The following is a 12,205-nucleotide window of genomic DNA, read 5'->3' on the forward strand; positions in this document are numbered from 1 at the left end:
CAAGACCTCTATGTGAAAAAAGCAACATAAAGTACAATACATGCTGTGTATAATGATCCCATTTACTTAGCTGAAAAATTATTTTAATATAATTTATGAATTTTTATATATATATATATATTACATCATTGCTCATTTTTGTACAATATTTACTTTGTCCTCTCAGGTATAGTCCTCATAAGTTCCTACCACCAGTTCACCCATGCACCATCACCATAATCCCTTGTGCTCTTCCCTACTGTTTTGATCCTTCTCCCCTGCAGTGTCTCTGATTTATAGTTGCCTGTTAATTTCATTTTGTTTTTATTGTTATTAATTTCCCCCGATCCCTTATTTGATTCCCATATATTCCTCCTATAAGTGAAACCATACAATATTTTTCTTTTTCCTTCTGACTTATTTCACTGAGTATAGTTGTTTCTAGCTCCATCCATGATGCTGCGAATGGCATGAGTTTATCTTTTTGATTACTGAGTAGTATTCAATTGTGTATATATACCACATCTTCTTGATCCAGTCATCTAATCTAATTTTGGTCGTTTGGATTGTTTCCATATCTTACCTATTATAAATGTAGCTGAAAAATTCTTTATATTGTTTGCTTCCATGTTCTAGATAAGCACATACTAAATTATCAGCAGTGGTTGTTTTTCATTTACTTTTCATTGAGATGTAACTAACCTACATTTGTTTCAGGTATACAACATAATGGTGCAATAGTTGCATCTTTTGCCAACTATCATCAAAACAGCCTAGTTAACATACACTACCATACACAGTTAGAAATTTTTTTTTCTTGTGATAAGAACTTATTTCTTAAATGATAATTTGTACTGGGTGATTTTATTTTTTAAGCAGTAAATTTTCTTGAGGTGTGATCTAAACAGAATAAAACTCACCCATTTTAAATATTCTAGGAGTTTTGAAAAGTGTTTATACCTGTAAAACCACCATCATAGTCAAGACAAACACACTCAAAGAATAAAATGATAAATTTCTGTTTTCAAGACTTTGAATTATGGCAATTTGCTACAGTAGCAATAAGAAACATATATAGATATTTATACAAGAATAAAACAGACTTGGGCCCTCCCTGGTGGCGCAGCGGGTTAAAGCACAGCACTAAGAAGCTGAAGCCACTTCCGCATGAGTTCAATCCCCGCCTGCCCCAGAGGTGATCCCACAGACCTCTCCTGACCCGCCCACTGCTCTCCTCAGCAGTGTACTTCAACAATCTGCCTGTTCTGCTCCCTACTCTGTCTCTGGTGAATCCTCTCACCACCCCTGCACCTCTGGCTTGTACCCCAGTTCTGTATGCATAAATAAATAAATCTTTTTTTAAAAAAGAATAAAGCAGTCTTAAATATTAGTTCTTAAATGTGTTGGACACTAAATTTGACACAAAGCTTCTTGGCAGTTAAATAAAGAAAAGGAAACAGCCTGAATCAGTTATAAAGTTTTAGTTGTTCTGACAAAAGAAATCGAATGCATCTGTAGAGACTTTTTTCCCCATTGGAGCCATTGTTACAGACACTCTGGAGGAGAGTGGGTTCTAGAATGTGGAAACAATATAATCTCCACTGTCAGAAGTGTACAGTGTTAAGGAAGAAAGTGAAAATCTCATTACAAGCACAGGGGATCTCTAAAAGGAGAGTTGTAGGTTGCAGGTAGAGATTGGGTATTGAGTGAATATTCAATCTGTTAATGAATCCTAGAAATTGATCCTTGGCTTTCAGACATTTCATGAAAGTTTTCATTTATTCTCTAAATTAGCAGTGCTCAGCTAACACTTTGGTGGGCAGACAGAGTGAGTTCATGACATCTAGTAGAATAGAGAACTTTATGTCTGATCCCATGGATCAAGTTAATGGAGTCAGTGAGTCTATTAAAATTGTATGTATGATATTGTGTGCTTTGCATTTTTCTGTTTTTTTTTTTTTTTTTTTTTTTTTTTTTTGGCAAGAGAGTGTGTGTATCCAAAACAATTAAGAACTACTGAAGTGAGGGGCTGGGAGAGGGGGCATTGTGGACAGTGGTAGAGGAGATGCATTGGTGGTGGTTGTGGTATGGTGACATCAACTGAAGGGTGTGAGACTCTACCTCTAAATCATATAGAGTGTTGAAAGCCAAGGTGATCTCAGTTAAATAAAATAAAATATTTTAAAAATTGGGCTGTTTGTCTTTATATTACTGAGTTTTATGTTCTTTGCCTAGTCTGAACTAATCTCTTATTAGAGCTATGATTTGCAAATATTCCCTCCCATCCTATAGGTTGTCTATCTTACCACTTTCTCTTGCTTTTTCAAAAATTACATTTTTTATGGAATACTTTGAAGCATAAAGCTTTAATTTGGGTAAAAGATAATTTATGAATATTTTATCACTTCTGCTTTTGGTGTCACATATATAAAGCCATTGCTAATCCAGGGTCACAAAGATTTGCTCTTATGTTTTGTTCTCAGAGTTATATAATTTATCTTTTACACTTAGGTCTGTGATTCATTTAGAGTTAATTTTTGTGTGTGGAATGAGGCAGTCCTACTTCATTGTTTTGCATGTAGATATCTGAGATTCCAACACCATTTGTTGAAAAGACTAATCTTTCTTCATTAAATTGTCTTGATACCATTGTCTGAAACTCAATTGACCATTTCAAAAGAAGCTTTATTCTGGACCCTCAATGCCATTCTATTTCTCTGTTCTTATGCCAGTACCATACTGGTTTGGTTACTATATGTTCATAGTAAATTTGAAATTGTGAAGTATAAATCCTCAGGGTCTCGTATTTCTATATGAATTGATGTACAGCTTTCAATTTCCGAAAAAGAAAACTATGCTGATTTTATACAATTGTTTTTTTCTAACTCCCTATTCAATACATTTAAGTGATTATTCTAAATTCAGGATTCATGGGCTTCACAAGTCAGTCAAAAAGTTTTATGCCACTAAAATATTAAGAATACATCTTTGATCAATGTATCATGCATTCACAGTAGGGGTTCACACTGCTTCATGCCTTATACACATCTCTATTAAGGATAAATGTTGGCATTAGAAACAATTGTTTTGCCTGATACTGGGCTATTGGGATAATTTACAGTGGGATAGCAGGAGTGATGACAATTTTAATCACCTCATATCTCCCTTCCTCAGCTATTATTAAATAATATATCAATTCCTGAGGTCAAATTCTGTGAAAAAAAAAGCACACACACACACAAAATACCACTATATGATATATACAACTCTATGTTCATCCAGATGACAAATTCAGAACAGGTTTGCACTCTATCAGTCTCTCCTTTCTTCCCTCTCCCTTCTCTTAACCTTTCTTCTGTCTGTACATCCTAGAGTTAGAATTTAAAAATGTACTGATCATTAAGGGATTGATATTGACATTTGTTCCGTGGAAAAAGGTAGTCATTCTTTTTAAGAGCAAACAAATATGATTTAGTTAAATGATTGCACATGATGACAGTTTTCCCAGTTAGGCTATATGATAGATTTGTTTTTATAAATTTGCTAATTCTGTTTTGATAAAGTTTTGGTAAACATACTAATTTGGTAAAATTATAATTACATAAAACATATAAGGCAAAAATATATAGAAAATGTTCTACTGGTAAGAGTGTATTAAAATTAATGAAATCTGTGTTTTCCATGTCATGTTTTGTTTGCTAAACAAAGTGCCTTCAATGAAAAGATTTAAGTGTATTGAATAATTATTTGACAAGTCTTAGTAAAACTTTTTGGCTTCATCCCCAAATGTATCAGCTAAGAACAACAACAACAAAACATGTATTATCTCACAGTTTCTGTGAGTTGGGATTCTGGGTATGACAAGTTGTGTGCCTCTGGATCAAGATATTTTACAAAGTTATATGCCACTTATTGGTCAGAGTTAAGATCTCATCTGAGGCCTTGACTTAAGGAAGATACTTGTCCAAACTCATGCACGTGGTTTTTGACAGGATTCGATGCCTACCTAGTGTGCAGTTGCACTGACGACCTTAGTTTATTTTTTTTTTAAGATTTATTTATTTATGCATACAGAACTGGGTTAAGGGCCAGAGGTGCAGGGGTGGTGAGAGGCTTCACCAGAGACAGAGTGGGGAGCAGAACAGGTCAACTGACAAAGTACACTACCGAGGGGAGCAGCGGGCGGTTCAGAAGAGGCCTGCTGAGCCATGAGGATCACCTCTAGGGCGGGGATTGAACTCACGCAGCAGTGGCTTTAGCTTCTCAGTGCTGTGCTTTAACCCGCTGTGCCACTAGGTCCTCAGTAGGGCCTAGTTTTTAGTTTTTTTTTTTTTTGTTGGTTTTTTATTTTTTTTTTTGCTGGCTATTGGACAGAAGCCTCCTCAGCTTCCAGAACAGTGTGCCATTCTGGGCAACAGTGACAACATGGTAGCTAACTTTCATCAGAGGCAATCTCTGATGAGAGTCATCTCTCAAGAGACATCATTTGTGCTATATCCTAGTGTCACATGCGTGTCCCTAGATCCGGCCTATAATCAAGGCGAGGAGAATACATAAGAGCTGAAATACCAGGAAATGGGTGGCCATAGGGGACCACATCGCAGGTTTCTAGCTACAGTATTACTTCTGGGAAATTAAGACACAAATGATTATAATTTTGGGTACAAATCCATTTCTAACTTAGGTGGTTTCTAATTCTTTACCTTCAAAAAAACTTAAGGGAGGGGAATCTAATTAAGCTGTCAAATGGTAGCTTGTTAAAAGTGTTATTTTATGAAGTCATATGACTTTTTGCACATAACTCAGTGCAAGAAAATTGACATTGGCATAATAAAATTCTAATTCACTTATGCATTATGGATATAAAAAAGTTTCTTAGCACTTTTACAAAAATGGAAACTAAAAATATAATTGATGCTGAAACCTCTCAATGTTACTCAATATTCACCTGGATATAATGACTAGTTGGAAAAAGCCCCACTTACATCTTTGAGAAATGCATTTCCAAGAAAAATGTGTTTTATGTCTAGTAATTATTTGTCAAAATTTGTATTATATTTGATTCTTTTGAGAAGTTATTTTGTGCTACTAATAATTGATTAATAACTCAATTCAAATCAATATTTTAACATTTATTACCTTCTGGCTCCAGGAAATAAAATATTAAAATGCAATACTTTTTATGAGGAAATATGATAATATGATAAAAATAATAAAGGACATAATCATATAGCATTAGGATAAAATCCTGTAAGGCTGTGGAATGGAAATAAAAATTCAAGGAGAAGAAAAATTATGTAAACGTTCAATGCTTCAAAAAATCCATTTATATTTTAAAAGCATGGTTATGAGTAACAAGTTACTATGGTATTCAGAATCCATTGGATACACTTAAAGTAGTTTCATTTTATTTTAAATGACAATACTTTGTATATTTCAGAAGTTACATCCTTTGTAATTGTTTTAAGTTATGGTACAAATCTAGATGTGAATACCCCAAATAAACATAGATTTCCCCCCTCCATATTCATTAAAAGGATTGCCAGAAAGATTTGAATATTCTTGAGAATAAGAACTAAATTAGCCTCCATATTTAATCTCTCTCACACATACACACGCACACACACACACACACAATTACAGCTACAGTAACAACCGCTATCCTTAAATGTAGTGCTGTATAAAACTTGGGGTGCAGAGGTGGATAGTATGTAAGGACACTATAAAATACAGGTTTCCCTTCCTATCTATAAATAAACTGTTCTATGAAACCAAAAATGGTGAAAAGCAAAAAAGCAATTACAATTAATTTATATGGAAAATATTTTGAGCATCCCCATACTCAAAAAATAACCTACCAAATAATATATAAAACCTAATAATAATATATTATTATTATATAAATAATATATAAAACCTAATAATATATAAAACCCTTCCTCGTGGCACAATGGGTTAAAGTGCAGCACTGGCCACAGCCGTTTCAATGCCAGTTCGACCCGTGGCCAGGGAGCTGATCCACACTGCACAGCAGACTTCTCCTGCCTCGCTGGCTGCTCCCCTCCGCAGTGAACTTCGTGGATCTGCCTATTCTGTTCCCTACTCTGTCTCTGGTGAATGCTCTCATCACCCCTGCCCCTCTGGCCTGTACACCAGTTCTTTATGCATAAATAAATAAAATTTTAAAGACCTCACCTTAGAATCATTTCTTAAAAACAAACAAACAAACAAAAAACCCCCAAAAAAACCATTCCAAATCCTGGCCCTCCCTGGTGGCGCAGCGGGTTAAAGCACAGCACTGAGAAGCTAAAGCCACTTCCGCATGAGTTCGATTCCCGCCTGCCCCGGAGGTGACCACATGGCGCGGCAGACCTCTCCTGACCCGCCCGCTGCTCCCCTCAGCAGTGTACTTCGTTGATCTGCCTGTTCTGCACCCGACTCTGTCCTGGTGAATCCTCTCACCCTCCACATCGCTGGCCTATACCCCAGTTCCATATGAATAAATAAATCTTAAAAAAGAAAAACTAAAGTAATACTAGTTCATTATAAAGGTAGGCATGATAAGATATGTACTTGTACAAAGTAGCTTTGGGGTAAGGAGTGTGGTGGTGCCACTCTTGCTGTTTGGGGTGACTACTGCTTTATAACAGCTGCTCTGAAGCCAATGCTCAATGCAATGTTCATATTTTGCTTTTTGTCATAAAAGCAACAATCCTCTTCAGATTTATTTCTGTTAGCAAAAATAGGTACTAGTGAGGTTATTTGTAAAAGCCAAGTGGTGTCATTCAAACTTTCAAAAGGCTGTAGGTGAGGAAGCCTGCCATCATGGAAAGGGTTTTCAAATCAAGCAAAGGAGGACTCGAAATACTGCTCTGCTGGTGATCTCGGATCACAGTCCAAATCGCTGAGTCATAGTTTCCTTAACTTTAAAAATGGAGAAAAATACTTAACAAACTCAATTGTAGTAAAAGTCAAGTCAATGTAAAATGCCTAGGCTGTTTGTTGCCTGCTTTATAGTATGAAATGCATAATTGTTTTCTTCCCCTAAATTTCTGAGCTTAGAATTACAGAAGCAAATGTTGAACTCTTACTTTACCCTTTGATGGCCCCAAATAGCCAATGTTCCATTCATGGAATGTTTCCCTAGCACCATTCTTGAGATGAAGTAGCATTCAATATCTGTTTTTTTTTTTTTTTAATGAACTGAGTCAAATTTTCAAACACAGAATTCTATCTCTAGGCATGTTTGAAAAGGGAGAATGATGATACAGCTCTTGTGGGTATTTAGTGATTTTCTAATAAACTTGGCTATATGTCATGGTGTCTGGAACTGCTCTTACTGATTTTTTTAAACCCCTGTATGAGTTTAGCTTTTTGTGAGTTTGTGTGGGTAGGAAACAATAGGCGATGATGTTCTTTTTAAAAGATAGTCTTCTAAAGGTCCTGGGAGAAAAGAAATGCATTCAAAAAGAATAAAAGTGATTCAGTGGGCTTATAAACCATCAGCATCTTTTTTGAGCATAGAAGACTTCCTGTTGCTTCTTAACACACCTTCTCCACTCAGGCAAGGAAGTGATTTTGACTAAGCATTTTGAAAACATCTCAAAGACCTTAATTGCTACCATGACATTCCCATAGTGTTTATGTGACCTCAGGCAGGGGATAGCAATGTAACAATTTAGCATAGGAGTCATTGCAAATTATTCTTTCAAACGTCTTTTCTTATTCATTTACGGTGTACCAATTTATCACCTAACAAAGAATGTATTTGATTCTTTGGTTCCTCTATTGAACAATTAATTACCATATTCTAGGCACTTTGCTAGTGCTGGATATAGAGAAATGACTGTGTAGTAGTGGTGATGGCAATGCCTTACAGACACAATGAGGGTACAGAATCTCAAGAAGTCACAGGCCACTGAGCAGGATGGGTTAAGGGGTTTGAGCTGTAAAGTGATGGTTTAAGTAAGTATTCATTCATGCAACAAATCTGTATTGACTGCTGGATACTAGGCGGTGGGATTGATTTAACCTGAACTGCAAGATGATGTATGTGGTTTTTATTGTATTTATCTAAAACTTGCTTGACAGTACATCCAAGGGTCTTATTTATCTGCAGTGAACTAGTCTTTCTCCTTATGTGATACACAATTCACTTACTTGTAGCATTTGGTGGTGATGGTCTTGCCTAATCTCTGCCTTACATTATCTACTCAACTTTTAAGGGACAGCCCCTGGCTGGGTACTTTTGTGTACGACATGTCCTACGCAGCAATACACCATGGTCCTTGCCCTCCCCAATGTTCCAAAATGTTCAGGACATTTGTGCTGCTTTAATGAGTTCTTAAAAACACATAGCCTCACGTGTTCTAATTCATGCGTGTTCCCTTCGTTATCTTTGAGATGGTCAGTTCCTTTAGAACAGGCTGTATTATGCTTTAGCTCCTTGCACAGTACCAAGGTAATGTGCTGTGACCGTAGAGCATGCCTTTCAATGCTGACTTGCTCAGATCCCAAACACATGGCCACAGCTAGGTCAAAGGAATATATCTGTTTAATTTCACATTTCTCAGGAAATCCAAGCTCCTGATTATATTCTTTGGGATCAAACTACAAGCAATTTTATACCAGCTTTGTATAAAGTCTCATGCAATCTCTCTGATCTGCCAGCAACCATCTTGCTGTAGCAAATTGGAAAGCTTTATAATTGCTTTTTTTTATTAAAAAAAGATCTATTTATTTATACATACAAAACTGGGGTACATACAAGAGGTGCAAGGGCAGTTTGAGGCTTTATCAGAGGCAGAGTGGGGGCAGAACAGGCAGAACAATGAAGTTCACTACTGAGGGGAGCAACAGGGAGATAGGAGAGCTCTGTTGTACCATGTGGGTCACCTCCTGGTGCGGGGTTCAAACTCATGCTGAAGAAGCTGCCGATAGCTTCACAGTGCTGTGCTTTAACCCATTGCACTACTAGGGAGGGCCCCTATAATTGCTTTTTTTTAAAGTTGTGTGTGTGTGTGCGTGTGTGTGTGTGTATAGAAGAACTGGGGTACAGGCCAGAGGTTTGGGGGATGAGAAGAACATCAGAGACAGAGTAGGGAGCAAAACAGGCAGATGTACTGAAATACACTGCTAAGGGGAGCATCGGGCAAGACAAGAGCAGTCCGCTGTGCAATGAGGGTCACCTCCCTGGCTGGGGATCAATTTAGGTTGTGTCGTGATATTGCTGAGACATAACCCAAGAAGAGCTAATAATGCTTAAGGAAAAAAAAAGCGGTAGCCAGGAACACTAGTCTGATGGCAGACTGGCTGATGGAATATTTTGTGGGACGAGGCTCTTGGGCATCCTTCACATTGTCTACTAACTGACTACTTTAGTTGGACATAAGACTAGCTCTGTTTCCCTATGATGGGAAGCAACACACATTGCTAGGACATACATGACACAGATTGAGGCATGAAAGTTCATGTCCCAGGCTTCTCAAGGGAAGTCTCACGTGGACCCGAATTAGTGCATGCTTCCCAGGTGTTGGTGTGCATCAGAGTCACATGGGGAAGGCACTAAAAATGCGGATTTTGGTACCTCAATGGACATGTTTATGTTGTATTGTAGTTTTGCCTCAGGGCTAAAAGTGTAATTTAAAAAAAAGATGTAGCCGTTTAAAATATATAATAGTATATATAACCCCATGTTAGCCTTACTTCATTAAAAATAAAAAGGAGTCCTCAAAATATGGAAGTAATTAGGACATTCACCATCTCTTGGAGGCCCCGAAGCAGCGAAAGTCCCCTCTGTGAGGATCACCGTGCCCTCACCTCTAGCTTATTTCTCTCATGCAGTGGTGCAGAGGCTACAGCACAGGGCCACAGGCAATGAGAACGACCTGATTAATATTAATAACCCTGAATTCATTTTGGTTTCTAAACCTCAAGCTGAGCAGAAATTAAAGAACATTTGTAGCACTTATATGTCCAGTCAATGGATTCCTGCCATGTAAAGGATGGATAATGGGAATAAGTCAGAAGCAAAGAAGGATCACACTCCCCAGCCATGACTTCTGAGGAGAACACTCAGAGACCAAGCCATGGGCCATCCGCTAGAGATGGGCAGAACGATTCTTTGAGCATTTGGCCCTTCCTTCTTCACTCACATAGTCTGCCCTGCTTTGTTTGGGATAAGAGTCTCCATGACAACTACTAATGTTCCTGCTGAGCATGCAGGACAGCCCAGGCACCTGTCTGGTCTGGGTGCCATTTAGTACAGAGAAAGAAGATCCACTTGCCTTCACTTTGTCTCCTTTCCATTCCCAGTTATGTGTTTGTCAGCCCCAGTGAGTCCCAAGCAACAGCAGGCATCAGACAGCAGCTGGAAGCATGGGCTACTGCTCAGGAAAGCGTTGCCAAGGTGCCCCCTCAGCATTGTGGCAGAAAGAGCTCACATCCCCAGCAGTGCAGGGTCACAGACAACTTGCTGACCAAACCACAAGTGTGCATTGATGCAGAATGATCGAACCATCTACTGTGTCAGGTGAGGGACCACCATGGTATATGAAGTCCTTCATTGACACAGACATGGTAAAGTGACATATAACTAGATAGAAAGCACTGAATCCAGTGCCTGACATTACATCAAGACTTGTCTTGATGCCAGATATTCTCATTAGTGACTTCTCTCAGTCTTGGGGAACTGAGAAAGAGCTCAGCTTGTGGGCAGAGGTGTGGGTAAGGGACTTCTTTAGGTAAGCTTCAGGTAAGGTAAAGTCATAAGCTTGGAGTGCTTTGCTGGGATAGGTAGAGAACAGTGAGGACTGAGAATGGGGGCAAATTTATCTCTTTTTACTACTTTTCAAGGTTTAGTTATTAATGCATACAAGAACTGGGGTACAGGCCAGAGATGCAGGGGTTGAGAGGATTCACCAGAGACAGAGTGGGGGATAGAACAGGCAGATGTACTGGAATACCCTGCTGATGGGAGCAGCAGGCAGGTCAGGAGAGTTCTGCCACGCCATGTGGATCACCTCCCTGGCTGAGGATCGAACTTATGTATGCTGCAGTGGCTACAGACAGCTTCACAGTGGTGCGCTTTAACCCGTTGTGCCATCAGGAAGGGCCCTTTAGTGCTTTTCTAAAGGTAGTCTCTGGATTTAGTTATCCAGCTCCTAGATATAGGACTCCTCCCCCCACCCCATGCTTCTCATTGCTGGGGAACAGTTCCTGTTGATACAGGGGGGATTTCATTCCCATTTGAAGATATTGTCATGGGGAGTCAAAGGATGGGAGGCAGAAAGGAGTAAAGACAGCTCCTACACTTTCACTGCCTCCAGTAATCAACTGGCAGATTCCTGCTGGTACACAAGTTCTTTCCCTATCAGAAACGAGATCTGAAAGTCCCTTACACCTTCACATTTTTGTCTTTTCAAATGTGGCCCATTGTTTAAACAGCCCAATTTGTGTTTCCTAAGTCAACCATATAACTTAGCAATGAGGCTAGATCTGGCTGGAATGCAACCAGAAAATGGAAATTACTCTAGGTTTTTTAAACATAAGGTATTTAAACAGAGATTGCTACACTGATGATAGAAGAGCTAGAAGCCAAGTGGGATGGTGAGAAAAGTCACAGATAATAACAGGAAACTCCGTTTAACCCTATAGTTGCAGGGACAATAACAAGAGGTTGGGGGGGGGTGGTTTATTACCAAAGTCTGGAGGCTGGGTTTATCTGGAAGGATCTAGAGCCAATAGAGGTTACCCTGAAAAAGATGTGGCCAAGAAAGAGGGAGTGTCTCTGTTTGGAGGTGAGTCCCATAGAAAATTGGAGGTGACTTCAAAAGGGAAGTTGGGGATGGGGGAAAATACCTAAATTTTCCTTTTTCTTGTTTGTCAAAACTACTTAGAAGCCAATGATCAAGGGGCTGTAGGGAATATCCTTCCCTTGACATAGAGCAAGCAGGAACTATGGAATGGATCTAAGAGTATGTAGCAAGAAAAACAAAGAAACAAATAAACAAAGCTATCATTCCCATTTTACAGAGAAGTCAAATGAGGAAGAAAGATCAAGTTGGCCAAAACCACGGTGCCAGGCCAGTCCTGAAATCATGGTCTGACTAACCCTCAGCCCACTCTCTGCAATCACTTCTACTATATACCCATGAAATAACATTAATGTCACTTTTCTTATGGCACACTTTGCCCTTTAAAATAGATTGTATGCCCTAAAGGTGAA

At 38.7% G+C, this 12,205-nt stretch overlaps 1 protein-coding gene across 1 annotated transcript in view; it reads right to left on the bottom strand.

Annotated features, from left to right (window-relative positions):
• Positions 1-12,205, bottom strand: part of TRPC5 (transient receptor potential cation channel, subfamily C, member 5) — a 227,480-nt gene that overhangs the window by 10,138 nt on the left and 205,137 nt on the right. The window lies entirely within an intron of this gene.

This window comes from Condylura cristata, unplaced genomic scaffold (assembly GCF_000260355.1).
Source record: "Condylura cristata isolate star-nosed mole 26May11 unplaced genomic scaffold, ConCri1.0 scaffold00019, whole genome shotgun sequence".
In the NCBI taxonomy this organism is placed as follows: domain Eukaryota; kingdom Metazoa; phylum Chordata; class Mammalia; order Eulipotyphla; family Talpidae; genus Condylura; species Condylura cristata.